General features: G+C 42.6%; 1 long non-coding RNA gene across 1 annotated transcript; it reads left to right on the top strand.

The window, feature by feature from the left end:
• The first annotated feature begins 4,748 nt into the window (after positions 1-4,748).
• On the top strand, positions 4,749-12,810 carry LOC129090402 (uncharacterized). The gene is made up of 3 exons (XR_008531192.1): positions 4,749-4,992; positions 6,637-6,692; positions 11,784-12,810. It is a non-coding gene; the product is annotated as an uncharacterized LOC129090402 (long non-coding RNA).
• Positions 12,811-15,861: the final 3,051 nt, after the last annotated feature.

The raw sequence follows: 15,861 nt of genomic DNA, 5'->3' as shown, positions 1-15,861 counted from the left end.
TCTTGATCAAAAGCTTTTTGGGGCCCTGAAGGTTACATTTAGAGTCCATGATGACTCTGAGTTTTTGGGCCCCGCTGCTCGATACTGAGTTCCTTCAGTTTAGAGGCCGGTCTCTCTCTGAGCCTCTGTACCTCAGTTTGGTCCTGGTTTACCATGTGGTTAACTGGTATCTGAATACATCTAGGTGAAGGTACTAATAAGGTTGATACTTGGCCTTTTGCAATGCGCAATTACAACCAAATATAAATGATGTGGGCATATAACTCCAAGTGATCCTGTTCATAACTCACTGACCATTTAAAGCTCGGCTTGCTTATCTTGAGAAACTAGCAGGACTACGCTTTAAAAGGTATCCAACCTAAAAAACCCAGCCCAGTGTTGGCAACTCCTTTCCACTGAAAGTATGAATTTATTGATGCAGATTTGGATCCACTCGTGAAATACCGATGTCAGGGTGGATAGAATGTCACTTTCACCCAGGAGACCGCTGTTTGTACCCGGCTGAAACCAAGTCAGCGTTAACTATTTTGACCCTTCTTTTGCTACATAATTTACGTACAGAACTAATGCCAAATAGGCCTACTTAAGTAATGTAAAAAGCATACTTTTCTCATGTAACTAACGTGCTTATTTAAATCCAATCCTCCATTTTTCAAAGTCTAACCAAATACTTTTGTTGCCTAAATCCAAAAATGTATTAAACCTACTTGGAAGTTTATTTTGAAAGACACTGGATGCGTGTGAAAAGCAGAGACTGTACTTTTCCTGTGAACGAAGAAGTTTATTTCTTCATAGCTGGCGCTAGAGGGGTTCCCAGAGCAACATAGTTTGAAGCATAGGGCCACGCCGGGATTTGACGAGTTAGCAGCGAGAATGTGTTGTGCCGTGGATGTTCTGGTCCAGTCCTCCATCTCAGGCTGCATCCACATTCCACCATCTTTGCGAGGGCTGGCCGATCTGAAAAGCACACTAACTAGCTGAGGGTGTGTATGTGCTGAAGGTGGCTGGAAGCAGCACAGAGCCACAGGGGAAGCTCAGTCTGGAAGCCTCAGTTCGGGGCCAAAAGGTCACACTTTCTACATACAGTTTGTTTTTTCTCTCCAGAAATAAATCAGCAAGTGTTGTATTTTGTTTCCAATCGCTCCTACATTTCATTAGTGTCAGTCTTTTACTTTGCATGTTACAGATCAGTAGATGTTTGTACAGATTAGTGGACAGGACTGCTCTCCATATGAGGGAAAAGACTGCAAACACTCTGGGAGATTTATATAACATTTACTTCTGATGTGGACTCATTGTATCTAGTAAAGGGTAATGTAAGTGTGTGTGTGTGTGTGTGTGTGTGTGTGTGTGTGTGTGTGTGTGTGTGTGTGTGTGTGTGTGTGTGTGTGTGTGTGTGTGCGTGTGCGTGTGTATGTGTATGTGTATGTGTGTGTGTGGGTGTCCATGCTTGGTTGCCATCACTAATAGCCCGGTCTTGTCTGCTGCTGTAAACAGTGAACCATCTCCAAACATTACCTTATTAAGACACAAGAGACAGAGAGAAGAGTTCATACCTGCCCCCCCCCCCCCCCCCCCCCTCCCCCCTCACACACACACATATAGCAGTGTAGTGACACAATTGCTTGAAAAGATCAGATTAAAATGGATTGTACTGATGAGCACAATATGTCCAAATATTCCAACTAAACGTTATAGTTTAAAAACACTGACAGCGAGAACCGCTTGCATCTAGATCAGAAACAATGCCCTTCAGAGTGAGCTAGAGACACACAGTAGGTTCCCAAAGTTTTATATCATTGTCCAACCTCGACTCTTTAGCAGAGCCCTGCCCTCTGGCTTATAGCGGAGCAGAAATTCAGCATTATATCTGGGAGCTGAACTGTGAAGTCATCAGTAAAATCTTCAGTTAAATTCTAAATCGTACTGGTAACCACTTAAAACAGGGCTGATGAGATGTTCTGTTAACATTAGGAAAGAGTTTGGACCACCAAAACAAATGATTCCTGATTTTTTTTCATTTAGCTGAAGAAAACGTTGGGTAGCTGATAAAAAATAGTCTTTTTTTATGGGACATAAATGTGTGTGGGATGTAACAATGGTACTGAATATTGTGCTTTTGTATGTCCCAGTGGCAGAATGTATACAGAGAACAACAGGGGGCCAAGGATGGAGCCTTGGGAAACACCACAGTCACATGGGCCACCGAGGAGAGGAGGCATCACTGACCGCTACTAAAAGATTCTGTTTGATGAAAAGGATTTGAACTAGTCTTGCCCAGTGTCCCTGATGCCAACACACTTTTCAAGGCGATCCAACAGAATAGAACGATCAACTATGGAAATGCTCAAGAAGAATTCAAATCAAACATATTCAGGATCAGCTGAGAGTAAACAATTGTTTGTTTCCTTAAGGAGGGGAGTTTTGGTGCTGTGAGGAAAACAGTTTGAAATGAATCAAAGATGTTGTGATTGTTCACTTTAACTCTACAACTCCTCCAAAACGTTCAATAAAAGCAGAAATGGGTCTAAATTATATTTTAATCTAGAGGGTCAAGACTAGGTTTCTTGAGAAGTGGATGCACTAATGAGTGCTTCATGCAGGAGGGAACACAAACAGTGGACAGAGAGCTACTTACAATGGACAGAATAGTGGGACAACACTGTCCTCGCAGCTGATCCTGGACAACATCACTGTCTCCCAGAGGACATGGTGGTGAAGATACTGGTAACATATGAGCTACTAGACATGGTGAGCATGGTGACGGCCTTCAGATGGCCACTCTTAACACTTTCACATTTATTTTTACTATTGTTAATCTCTGATTCATGACTAGAACAAGTTGACACACTGCTGAGCTGCATCTCAATTTAACTTTCAGGTAACAGCTTTCCAAAGATGAACTTGCATGTGGCATCTACTGTTAATCTTTTATCTCTTTCTGAGATCCCATTTTCTTTTCATTTCTCTGGTATTAATGTGCTACACCTGCTAGTTGGTTTGACTCGCCGGATTTCTACAGGTTTTACAACTTTATATGTATTATTGAAGTTATTTAGTAAATCATCTGCAGACATTTTAGTTTTTTGGTTAATGCTGTGTGTAGATGCCGTGGTGACGGCCTTATGAAAGCTGTCAGCAGAGTTGGTATTGAAGAAACACAAGAAGAAATATAAGTAGTGGGAGTAGGAGGTAAAAGGGCCTTAAAAATGATTTAGCCTGGTGGACAGAAACACATAAACTAACCTCATGGAGATCAACGCTTCCAGAGGATAGAACAATGTCCAGGGTGTGTCCCTTCAAGTGAGTGGGACCCTCAAATGACTTGAAACATTTCAAACTGTCTACATGTTAAAATCACCTAAAACAGGAGTCTACCAAAGCAAGTTGTAATGAAAGCCAAAAGATCATAGAACTCTAGAATAAAACTAGTATAATATTATATTTGGGGCGTCTGTAGATCGGGTACCGATGTTGTCCGTGTTTACGCTCCATCCTCTGGTTTCAGTTGTGGTTCTAAAAACCAAGATGGCAACGGCCAGAACGCAAAACTCGAGTCTTCAAAACCATGGATGTATAAAGAGAACTGGAACAGAGTCAGAGGCGGTGGGAGAAAGTATCTCTGGGCACATAAAGCGAAAAACATTTGACTTCCAAATATAGAATTCATACGACCATACCTGGATCTTTGGCATTATGGGGCCCAAAGAGCATGGACACCAATGTTTTCTTTAGCCCCGCCTCCCAGCGTCTCGCGTCCTCCTCAGGCTCATTCACATGAACGGAGGAAGGACAATCACTCCAGATTCAGATAGGAGTGCATTTCACAACTTTTAGCACTTAATGATTTAAATAAGGGCTATTCATGTGTCTGCTCTGGGAAGGGACAGGGCTGGAGAAGGCACGGGGAGAACATGTACACTCCAAAAGTTACAGCCAAGAGCCAATAGCACTAACCACTGAACCAGTCTCACCCTCAGCAGTGTTATCATACGCAAATATGTCTGTCTGTGTGTGTCTCTCCCTCTCTCTCTGTCTCTCTCTCTCTCCGTCTCTCTCTCTCTGTCTCTCTCTCTGTCTCTCTCTCTCTGTATTTCAGCGCTGTAATAAGTTCCACATGGTGTTTCAGTTTGCTGTCCAGTCCAGTCAGCTGCCTGATGCAGAAAAGGCCCAAATTTAGAAGAAATATGAAAATTTTCAGACGCTTTTTTTCATTCACTGAGGAAAATACCCCCCCCCCCCCACACACACACACACACACACACACACACACACACACAACACATACTCCTCCTCTTTTCCATTTCTCTGTTCACCCTTTCTTCCCTTCTACTCTTTTTTCCTCATCTCTCCTTTCCATTCCTTCCCTCCTCTCCTTCTCTGCCTCCTCCCCTTCCCTCTCCCCATCCCCTTTGTTTCTCAGCTTCTGCCTCCTTCTACTTCGCCTCCTCCCCCCTTAGTCCCCCCTTCTCTCCCTCTTTCACTCCCTCTCTTTTCTCATTCCCTTCAGCTCTCTGTTTATCCCTCAGTCTCTCCAGTCCCCCCATCTTTCCCAGACAGACTCTACAGGTCACTTGTTGAGGCTTCTTGGTTCGTCTGACATCAGCCAATCAGTCATGTTTAGAGGGGGCATTCCCTGGTGTAAGTCCCGCCCCTTCATTGACCATACAAGGTAACAGTGGAATGCATGGCTTGGCAGTCCATCTGCTTCATAAGAGAGACACACACAGAGAGCAGAGGGTGTCCCACACTGATGAGCAACCCTATTTCAGTGTGATTTGAACTTGGGCTTAGTGTGAAACTACTGAAGCTTTAGAGGGATGTGGTGGACAATCCTGCTCTTAGACTCACCACTAATGCATCGCAGCTTTATAGCAGACAGACAAGTGAAAGAAAAGCCTTTTGAAGTTGAACCTGCCAGTGGAGAGGACAAGCCTCAAGAAGCCTCATCAGGCCAGCTGCTGCAGAAGACAGCTCCCAGCTCAGAATAAGGTATGATCTTATTCATTTGAATTGTGATGTCATCATGCTTGGATGTTGTCAAAGTAAGTTTTTTGTAAATTTATTAGAAACGTCTGCATGGCATTCAAACGCCGATTAGGTCTCTGTTTCACAGCAGTGAGGCGGATGTCTACTGAAGGAGCTCCACACTGTGTCATTGGGCCCGTGCTACAAAAGTTACCTTCACGAGTGAAACAGTAAAATAATTTGATACCAGCCTCAGGGACACGTCCACTGATGGCTGGATTATAGGTTGGCTCACAATGTGACCTCTGCTACAACTCAGGTGTATAACACAGCATGAGATAATGCATAGGAGCCCTGTCCAAGGCCGACGTGAGCGCACATGTGAGTTCACGAGCTGTCTCAGCGTCTGATTCTTTTCGTGGAAACAGGATTCAGCAGACATGCCTCCAAACTGACATCAGTCTGGCATAGACTGCACCCAAGTTTTTAGTAAACCCACCTCACACAGTGTGACGTGCAGCAAACACGAAAGCTTGCTGTCATCACACCGTGTGTTTGGGCCTCAAACAGTGACTAACTGCAAAACGAAAAGTAATGTGGAGGGTCAGAAAAATTCATTCAAAAGTCCAAAACACCATAGTGTACTTTTAATAAATGCAAAGTTCATGTGACCGAGAGTGAATCTGGTCTACAGTGCTCTGCTCATTCTGTGAGGTAAAGAGAAGAACTGGACCGGACTGTAACTGAACCAGCATGGAATGGACCTACATTACTAGCTTTACAGGGCAAACACACATAGAACCACATACACACTACCTTTCAGAGTCAGAGGTTATTTTGATTGGGGTATGGACTTAACAAAAGGGTTGCAAGATAAATTCAACTGGCCATAAGGAGATTAACACGATAGGGAAGTATAAAAAAGGAGAATTTCTGCCTATCAAAATGTACTTCTGTTTCAGAATTTGTTATAAATCTTGAATTTTTGGTGTCAATAATCACATTTTCCAGACAGATACAGTACCAGTCAAAAGTGTGGACACACCTTCTCATTCAACTACTTTGAAGAATCTAAAATATAAAACATATTCTGGTTTGTTGAGCATTTGTTTGTTTACCACATAATTCCATATGTGTTCCTTCATAGTTTGGATGTCTTCAATATTAATCTACAATGTAGAAAAAAATACTAATAAAATAAAGAAAAACCATTGAATGAGAAGGTGTGTCCAAACTTTTGACTGGTACTGTAATATTCTCAAAGGAGCAAAAATCCCTCTCTGGTTGAACTGATCGTGAAGAGTGGATACATGTAACCTGAGACAAGGTGTCACAGAAGACAGTAGACATGGCTTTGTTTCGGGGTGTCACCGGTCCAACAGGTTGGCCACTGATGTAGAATCTCCAAATTCAGCTCACTAGGAGGGAGGGGACTTTGTAAAGAAAAGTGTGCTGGCCTTAAATGTGAAAGAAACACAGCCACCTCTACAGTGTTGCTGATCTCACACAGGGTGTCATGTCACACAGTAGACCTGCATCAATGAATGGGACCAAGGTCACGACCTGGACAACATCTTTATAAGCAGTAGGTGTTAGAGGAAGAGGGAACTACTGCTCGTCATATACACACAAACATGTACAAATAATGTCTCGTGTCTGTTTCCTCAGGACGCTGCTGTGTGTCTTCAGATGATGGAGGAGGACATCAGGAGACAACACACCAGGTAGGAGCACCACTAACACTAACACACACACACACACACACACACACACACACACACACACACACACATTTTTCTTCTGTTGTGTACATCATGGCTCTAAACCAGCTGAAACCAACCACTGATGAAACTGTGTCTGTTAGTAGCTGCTGGTACAATGAGGCAGTCACATGTTATGCTCTTGAATCCTAATTTCCTGTCATTTCTGTAGCTTTAACGTGAGGTCTTGGCTGCTGGCCAGTGAGTCTGAGGGGTTGAGGTTAATGTTAATGTAACAAAGTGTCTTATAGGCGTCCCCGTTCCCAGATCCAGCTTCTAAAAGATGTGTTGTCAAGCCCCATGTCCTGCTGAGGACGGGAACGGACATGAGAAAAGTGTGAGGAGGGAGGAGAGAGGAGGAAATGCTGTATTTATTTACACAGCGGTCAAAAGTCTTGGGGGCACTGGGTTAGGAGGACTTTCACATAACCCCTTACACACACACACACACACACACACACACACACACACACACACACACACACACTAACGCCAGACCCCCTCTGGGACCAACAGACCGTGATTCCCAGGGTCAATTTCACATGGGAAAAGGGGGAGAGGGGGAGGGAGGGGGGAGGGGGGGGAGGGGGAGAGGAGAGGCGTATGGAAGGTGAGAGAAGTGTAGGGAAGGAGAGGTTGTAACAAAAAGAGAGAGAACGGCACACTTCCATTTGAATAGATGAGTGGATCCTCACCATGCAGGAGCAATGCACCTTCTGAATCTTTGTTCTTCTCCATCTGAAGGACTCTAGTCTGACTGTCTGTTGGATGTTAACTGATATCTGTAATGACTGATCAAGCCCCCCCCCCAGGGTCAACATGACAAAAGCTTTCCCTATAGACAGAAGTGACATGCTGGATTCACACACTACCATCTCATATGAGTCAACATCACCTGATATTTAAATTGCTTCCTCATTGACAGCTCAGCCGACATGTCACCTGTTTTAAACCTTTACTCCTGGCCTGTGGTTTCACTGCTTGCATACAAACCTGTTCACAGTGTCTGACCCTGCAGCGTTCAGCCTTAACTCTCTTCAGCTTAGTCTTATCTAATTATCCTCTTAAATTCAAACAAATACAGGACTTTCACCCAGGAGACCCACTGTTTGTGTTCTGTGTGAAACCAAAAGTCCACGCTGACTTATTTTGACGTTATGTTAACGTTGAATGTTACTATGTGGCTAAAATAGCCAAAACATTTTGACCACACGTTACCAAGCTGTTTATTGGCCTTTTTGCTTTGTTTTCGTTACAATTTACAACGATACGGGTTTAAAGCCATAAACCAGGAGAAAATACATTTCCCCCTTAATGTAACTGAGAACATGTTTAGTTGAATGGGAACGTAATGTCTTAGGAGGGAGGGTTGTTTGATCAGGGTTCAGGTTTAGACCGGAGTACAGTTCAGCATTGCCATTTTTGGTAATTGATTTTAAGTCCCACTTTTACGTCACTTTAATATGTACGTGGTCCGTTCTGTCTGATGGACTCTGACATCGTGTTTGGCTCTTCAATCAGTGGAGTACTTACAGCTCACTCTTTTTCACTCTCTTAGTGACTCTACTCATCTGTGAGATTTTCCTAAAGCTTTAAAATAAAAATGTTTTCACATTACACAGGAGTCACTCAGCTGTGTGTGTGTGTGTGTGTGTGTGTGTGTGTGTGTGTGTGTGTGTGTGTGTGTGTGTGTGTGTGTGTGTGTGTGTGTGTGTGTGTGTGTGACAGTCAGAGTAAATGGAGAAAGGGCTTCCTGTGTGTGATTTACAGAGCCAGGGGGAAAGAGAAAGAAGACCATATTAGGCAATGTTTGGCTCAACAGGAGAGATTGGCTTTGACTGTTATCACAGCCTGTCTAAACACACACACACACACACACACACACACACACACACACACACACACACACACACACACACACACACACACACACACACACACACACACACACACACATGTAGTTCCCGCTCAGGACTGGTGGCCTGCAGTCAGACTGTGACTGTCTGGACTGTAAACCGTCCTCCATCACAGAGACGTCACATTCTGATTCAAATGATTCAAATCAGCTTTATTGCTATGACATTAAATTAAACATGTGGACATTTTGTGTTTTTAGTTTAGTATTTAGTTTTTTATAGGGAGTTATTATAGAGTAATACTGAGCCAATCAGGCAGTATTGATACAGTGGCTGTGCTGATGCTTTATCTGCCTCCTGTTCTCTCTGGAAACAGTTGTGTGGTGAAATCCTCCTTTAGTTGTGAGAGAAAATTAAAAGACGAAGTCTGGCCAGAGCTCAGGGAGAAGCACACGTCTCAGGACTTTACTGTTTAACAGCATAACTTAGTTCAGCCCATCCTTTACAGTAATAACCATGCTCAGTTGATTTCTACTTTTAATTGGCCATGATCAGAATAATGAGAAATGGAGATGAAGGGAATTTCTTTTCTGGTACTTCATGCATAAAATAAAACTATTGTTGGGTTAGTTATGTGCCAGATTGCGTTACACACCAGCCCAGAGCAGTACATTGTTGTCTGTCCCAGATCATACAGGAGCACATGGCCAGTAACACATTGACAAGACAGAAAAGGAGAGAAGACAAAGAGACTAATGCACACCAAAAAAAATTAAATAAGCGTAATAGTTGCTCACAGCATTATGAAGGAATTGTAGCTGGCTTATTGTATGCTTTGGTAGAGCAGAAAGAAGACCAATATATCTTGCTTCTTTTCTTACAATGAGTCCTAAAGCATTCATTTTGGCAGCTCGTTTCTCTCTCTGAGCCTTTGACACATTATAAGTAAACATTATTAGTACTTCTGTTTTGTCCTGGTTGAGCTGTCAAAAGAAATCTGTCATCCAGACCTTTATATCTAAAACACAGTTAAGATTTGAATCGATTTGGTACATAGTAACACATTGTCAGTAACCCATAAAGGAGACGTCAATTAAATGTAATTCTCGAAATAAGAATCCATTACAGATGTTCCTTGTCTATCCAACCATCTCTCACAGCAAAGAATGGACCTTTAAATGAGTCATTGTTCTGTTTTAGCCGCAGTCACTTCATATTGTGTTTTATCATTACCTTTATATTACAAACAGCTGCCATAAAGTTCAGACCCCTAACAGCAGCCAACCAGCTGCTCTTAAATGATACATCCCTGGAAAGGGATTCCAGGGCCCCCCTTTGCTCTGGAGCCCAGAATGAACCAGGAACATGTCTCTGGCCACCAGCAGAAAGGGGTTTAATGTGAACGTTTCCCTCACTGAGGACTCTGAACAGATTTACAAAAGAGTGTTCCAAAGCACAAGAATGACAGCAAGTATCTCTACTGGTTCTTCTAGACCCAGTGTACAGTGCATGGACTGGTTTCTGGTTTCAGATGGGCATGGATGTTGTAATAAGTTACCCATGGTTTAGGATAAATAAAGTTCTCTGTGAAATGCTGTAATTTCCAAGCTCAAAGCTCATCTGGAGTTTAACAGAAATCACCAGGATTCGTCCCCAGTCTGTCCAGAAAAGACTACACCACAGCTCATGACGTGAACATGTCACATTAGGGAGTAGGAACAAATAACAGAGCCCCGTCTCAACGAGTGATTCAAAATAATTCAATATTTTGACAGATACAGGTTTTTTGCTTGTTTACCAAGAATGAGATGAGAGGGTCTATCCAGAGCCTGAGAGGCTTCGCCAGCTAGACCCACCATGTCCCTCTACGAGATACAACGAGGTGTTGGTAGGTGTGTGCTCAACACATACACATGAGGGTGGCATCTCATTAACCGTACACCTCAAAATGTTGAACTATTCCTTTAAGAATATAGACTGGACTCTGGTTTAATCTCAACCCCCTTTTTGGTACTGAAGAAAACCCATTACTGAAACTCACTCTACTGATGGAGGTACGGGCGGATTCTCTTCACAATCACATCTTCACACCTCCACACACTCCATAACTTATTTTGTATGTCGTAATTGAATACAATTCTATCATGCAAACAAACATCTTTGCATTTAAAACCTCTACTCACAGCTTCTTACGTTACAAACCCTCATCAGAACCAGTTTAAACTGACACCAGAATGCATACTGAACAGTTACACACAACAAAGTGTATTTGATGATGATGATGATGATGATGATGATCACACACACAGTCAGGCTGGGAGAGGGCAGATGTGTGTGTGTGTGTGTGTGTGTGTGTGTGTGTGTGTGTGTGTGTGTGTGTGTGTGTGTGTGTGTGTGTGTGTGTGTGTGTGTGTGTGTGTGTGTGTGTGTGTGTGTGTGTGTGTGTGTGTGAGAGAGAGAGAGATAGAGGGAGTGCAGGTCTTTCTTCTTAATATGGACTTGTTGGGTCCAGGCAGAGGGAGAAGGACGGAGTGAGATAAAGGCCTCCTCTCCCTCCGCTGCCTTTTAAGTGAGTCTCTCCCCGCTGTGACTAGAAAAGGGAATGAATGTAGCCAGCTGGAGGAAGAAGGAGGGGGAGGGGGTCGGAGGGGGAGGGGGTCGGGGGGGGACTATCAGTGGGAGCGATCACAGACTGGGAGAGGGAATGTTTATCCAAAGCAGCAATCCCATTTTCCACGATCCCCAAAATAAAAAAGGCTGGCTCGCTCCTTATATGGGCAGACTGGGAGTTTCCAGAGCAGAGTCCCAGCATTCTTGGAAAACTCCCAGCTGTTCTCTCTCTCCCTCTGTCTTCATATGTCTCTCTATCTTTCTCTCTCTCTCCCTCTGTCTTCATATGTCTCTCTATCTCTCTCTCTCTCTCCCTCTGTCTTTATATGTCTCTCTATCTTTCTCTCTCCCTCTGTCTTCATATGTCTCTCTATCTTTCTCTCTCTCTGTCTCTCTCTCTGTCTCTCTTTCTCTCTCTCTCTGTGTCTCTTTCCTGTTTCTCTCTCTCTCTCTCTCTCCTCTGTCTTTGTACGTCTCTCTCTCTCTTTGATGTACTCTGTGATATAGCCGATATCTGTTGGAGTATCAGTGGTTGTACTCAGAGGAACCTCAGAGCCATGAGTTTATTGACACATATATCTTCTACCAGGTGTTGCTGTTGAGATAATGGAGGTCAAAGATGGAGATCCAACAGCCGGCACTTTGGGTAAGAGAGAACAACTCTAAGACTCTACACGGTGTTGAATGATTTGCACTTCAGCTTTTGTTGGTTTCAAAAAATAAAAGTGCCCCATAAGGATTGAATATAGTGTGTACATTTGATATGAATCCAGAACAGTTCCCACAGAGGCTTGTTATCTTTCAGAACAACATCTCATCGACTGAGATCACAGGAAGCTATTTCCAACACTGCCTCCTCTCACACTTTGAAGTCCACAGCTTTAGCTGTTTCCCAGACTCGTGCCATAATTCAGGGCAACATAGTTACAGATTAAACAAAACCGACAAACCATCATCAAATGTGTTAGTCCTGTTTAGTTCCACCACAAGCCTGCAGCTTCTCTGGAATATGTTCTTTCTTTAAAAACATATTCCATCATCTGGTGTGTTATGTTTTTTAATTTCATACATATTCACTGTGAAACTGGATTCATAAAGTTTCATCATTCATTTGGATCAGTAAAACAAATCCCTCCATGCCATGCTGTCACTGTGAGTGTGAGTGTGAGTGTGAATGGGTTTTTTCTGTTAAGGTATAAACACGTCATATAAGTGGAGTCCATTTAGCTTCATGGTTAAAGGAAACCAACATAAACTGAACACCAGAACACCTCCTGTGTCAGCATCAAACATTCTGTACTGTTACCACTTTGTAGTGAGGCTCATTGAAGCTGTTGTAATGTCTGTGTGTTATATTACAGATGTCAGACCAGCATGCAGAGAGGTGAGTATCACACACACATCCTCATGTTAAAAACGTTATATGGGGGAGCACGAGTGTGTGTGTGTGTGTGTGTGTGTGTGTGTGTGTGTGTGTGTGTGTGTGTGTGTGTGTGTGTGTGTGTGTGTGTGTGTGTGTGTGTGTGTGTGTGTGTGTGTGTGTGTGTGTGTGTGTGAGTAACGTGTGTGGAATGTCAGAGGAGCAGCAGCATGACAGGAAGTTCATATTATGTAGGTCTTCTGGGGGTTAAAACCATTTCCTGTTTACCCCTCCCCAACAAAAATGTTTGTGCTGTGCAATCCATCTCTTTTCTCACACACACACACACACACACACACACACACACACACACACACACACACACACACACACACACACACACACACACACACACACACACACACACACACACACACACAGCTATTAACACCCTGTTAATGTCTCACACTGTTTTCACTGATCTATCTTCTCTGTTAGTAGAAACTATCTCGTTTCAAAGAGCTCATGTTGCTACTCTGTGTCTTTGCTGCTGTTAAACTGCTAGAAATGAATGTTGAGTCTGACAAGTCTATTCTATCATCTGATTGGCTGAGCAGGTTTTTATTCAGCTTCACAACATTGATTTCATGTTTCCTCCTCTATGTTTAAGCTTGTGTTCTTCATTACTTTGTGCCTGTGGGGTTGAGACTTTAAACAGCTAAATCAATAACTTTTGTAAAATAATTCTTAGTCAGTTTGTATGATGTGCATGCTGTGACGTCATCCCTGTGGCCCATGGTGCAGTGCTGCATCTCTGGTCAGTTGGTAGTCTGAGATGAAGCACTGTAGCTCGGGACAGAGGACAGGAATACCAGTGTGAGCGTATCCACAGACAGGTCCCAGTGTCCAGGTCCACCGGGCTCAGGTCTGCTTCAGACCGGGACAGTGATATGAGACAGGAAGATACTCTTAGTCTGAGACACTGGGGATCAGTGTCAGATTAGTTTACTCAATTTTAGTCGAGTTGTGTCTGTTAATATTCATTTATTTAGAGGACAGAACAAGAGTTGTAGAATTCCTAACAAAATGAGGATCGGAAATTGAAGTGCTTTATACTGTTAAGAATGTTTTATTGTGATATTTTTAGAATCATTTTGTGAATGATTTGTGGGAATGCTTTATGTGTCATTCATTTCTAATAAGAAAAGACCATCACATTCAACATTAGACTAGTGATGGGATCACCAGCCCAGGACCTGGAAATTCAAATGGATGGATGTTTACAGAGTAAAGTTTGATTTCTGAGTATAAAATACAGATGAGATATCCCAGATCTTGAGCTGATCTTTCACATCACTGGACACTAGTGTTTCCTTTGACCCCGCCTACCAGCCCTCGCTCCAGCCTCGGTCTCCGGCTCATTCACATGAAAGGAGGAAGGAAAGGGACTCTACTGTGAGGTTGATCTACCTAAAAAAAGTCTCTTTTCCATTGTAAGTCTAAGTGGAAAGCCCTTTTGGGTCCAATGGCATCACATGACGGACCCTCAAGTTGTTATTAAAGCTCTGTTTCAAAGCCCAGCGCTCCTCATGTGGGCTCAGTAAAGTCCTCCTCACATCCTACCCCCCAACTTCCAGTGCCATTACTCGGACCACATCCATCTTTGATAGATGAAGTTAGACCTGTGCATTAGATTATGTGAAACCTGTGTGCCAAAAAAGATTTAGGTGTTTAAACATGGCACCATCAGGAAAGGGAAAGAAATATACAGACGTGACGGTTTCAGATTTCTAATATTTATCCACATGTGAAGGCAGGAGAGCACAGCTGGACTCCTGCACTGTGTTGCCGTGGTGATGGATGATCACACAAGAAAAGGAAGGTCAATGATCTCCTCTCTCCTGGGGTCCAGTTTTCCCAGGAATCCCTTGACCTATCAGAAAGGGGGATTCCTGGAAATACTGTTCTTGGGGGCGGGGCTTATCAGCTATACCATGTACAGCATGTTATACCGTAAATATGTGTGTTGTGTGTAATAATGTTAATATTGAATTAGATGTGACTGTATTTAGTGTGTCCATATGTCACTTCCTGTTCATGAGAGCTGAGTTGAACCAATCTCCTGCTCTTCTCTGATGACGGCTCATGGTTGAATAAACATTGAAAACAAAGAAGTATTTGTATGTATTGTCATTTATTGTGCATGAATACTGCAGTTTGGGATTAGAGCGGGGTAAATGACTGACAGGAAGAGTAGCTCAGATCCTTCACTTACCACAATGTAAGAAGAATCCGTTACAGTAAGCATGTCCTGCTTTCAAATCCTACTGAAGAAGTACTATCAGCTAAATGTACCTAAAGCGTCAAAGTAAAAGTATGCAGAAAGATGATTCTATGTGACACTGTTAGATCGTTTTTACTGAGCGTCAATGTTGGAGCATCATGTTACTGTTGAAGCTGCAACTGAACCAACTGACTGTATATAAAGTAGTTTATATACATTCAGTTGGTTCAGTTGGTTCAGTCCATTAGTCCAATAGTCCAGTTTAGTCCAAAACAAACAAACAAAACAGTGAAGTAAATACATACAATAACAGAACTGAACTTTATTCAACTGTAATAAATGTGCATCCAACATCAGGCCGCAACAAAACAACAAGGGAGCATCAAAAGGGCTAAAATCATTTTACAAAGTAAAGGATATGAAAATAAAACCGATAACATCATCAAAAGGAAAAATCACAAAAGAAGCATATGAGAGAGACACACAGTTGTATATAATACTGTGTTTGTCACCAGAGCATGAGCAACTGTGGTTTTGTAAAGAATGTCTTCCATCATACATAAAAGAAATGAAAAGACAACAGAAAGAAAAAAGAGGGCAAACAATGTTAACAAATATGTATTGCCCTGTATAAACTGTATTTCACTATCATCACTTGAAGGTTGTGAACAACGTAGGAGTAAATAAGAGGTAAGATGAGTGAATGAATGAATGAGTATAATATATATGAGTATAATAAAACATCTACGGAGAGGCTGACTGGACGTTTCTGTGAAATGAATTTCTTTGACACGCTGTGAAACGCCAGCTTCTCCTCCTCATACAGCCAATTATTAGACTGACACAGAGGAGCCTTCAGCTTCTATTGAAGAATTTGATGAATATGTTTGTATGCTCAAATATACTGTATATACCAAAACATAAGTGACTGGTTATGAGGTGGATTCATGCAGATGTAGTGGATGTAATCACAGACTGGTCCTTCTAGAGGAGCTCCTAGAACACATTCAGTAGATATGGAGA

This window comes from Anoplopoma fimbria, chromosome 4 (assembly GCF_027596085.1).
Source record: "Anoplopoma fimbria isolate UVic2021 breed Golden Eagle Sablefish chromosome 4, Afim_UVic_2022, whole genome shotgun sequence".
NCBI lineage: Eukaryota > Metazoa > Chordata > Actinopteri > Perciformes > Anoplopomatidae > Anoplopoma > Anoplopoma fimbria.
This window is presented reverse-complemented; position numbering and strand designations above follow the sequence as displayed.